Consider the following 1,151-nt stretch of genomic DNA (forward strand, 5'->3'; position numbering starts at 1 on the left):
AAAGTCAGCAGTTCTAATCTCCAATTGCTCCGAGGGAGAAGGTGAGGTTTTCTGCTCCCATAAACATTTAGTCACGGAAACCCATGGGGCAGTTCTATTCCGCCCTGTAGGGTTGCTATGAGTCGAACCAACTCGATGGCAGTGAATTTGGATAGTAACTTATCTGAGATACTAATCACATCATGAAAAAATAAGTCATGTCAAATGCACAGTTCTCCCACCACATGCCACACACTCAAGGCAAAACTTAATAGAGTGAGCTCTTCCTGTACATTTTGACCTGGCAATTGCAGTGGAGCAGGAAGGTAAAAGACCTCTGGGAATCTCTAAGGCCACTTTGTCCTGAGAAAGGCAATGCACCAAACTTCAGTTGATGAAGTTCAGATCTGTACGGAGGCCAACAGGCTAAAGAAGGCTTGCACACTTTTCTGCCTGCAAGATGGCTGCTTCCCAGGCCGACATGGAGCAGCTTAGGCTTCCTCACACAGGAAGGACGGAAGTTGAGGAGCCCAGCAGCCCCACTGAGGAGGAGGAAGAGGAAGAGCAGTCAGTGGAGCCTTGGGCAACACAAAAGGTGCCAAGGACAGGGCACCTGTGGGCAGTCGCAGTGAGGGCGAGGGTGAGGCTGCCAGTGCTGATGATGGGACCCCTAACCCACCAGGTGCTGGTCCCAAGCCCTGGCAGGTGCCTCCGCCAGCCCGAGGACCAGGTGCAGACACCGAGGGTCACCTGTCCAGAGAAAGTGATCATCTGCCTAGACCTGTCAGAGGAAATGTCCCTCCCCAAACTGGAGTCATTCAACGTCTCCCAGATGATCATCGAGATGTTCGTTCAGACCAAACACAAGATCTGCAAGAACCATGAGTTCGCCCTGATGGTGGTGTACGATGACACCGCCTGTCAGGCCTGACCTCTGACCCCTAAGAATTGTGCAGCTGCCCCTACCACCTGGAGACTGCCTCCTGCTCCACCTTCAACCTGGAAGGCTTCTTCAGCCTCATCCAGCAGAAGACAGAGCTGCCTGTCACTGACAACATACAGACCATCCCGGCCCGCAAGTGGTCCGCACCATCCTGGTCTACAGCCACCCCGCTGCCAGCCCCAGTTCTCCCTGCCAAAGCCCCTGAAGAAATGTTCCAGTGCCCTGCTTC

General features: G+C 53.6%; 1 pseudogene; it reads left to right on the forward strand.

Annotated features, from left to right (window-relative positions):
* The first annotated feature begins 439 nt into the window (after positions 1 to 439).
* The window catches only part of LOC101641481, a 6,308-nt pseudogene continuing 5,596 nt past the window's right edge, over positions 440 to 1,151 (forward strand).

The sequence above is a fragment of the Echinops telfairi genome, unplaced genomic scaffold (genome assembly GCF_000313985.2).
Source record: "Echinops telfairi isolate 266 unplaced genomic scaffold, ASM31398v2 ScPeMD7_18;HRSCAF=68, whole genome shotgun sequence".
In the NCBI taxonomy this organism is placed as follows: domain Eukaryota; kingdom Metazoa; phylum Chordata; class Mammalia; order Afrosoricida; family Tenrecidae; genus Echinops; species Echinops telfairi.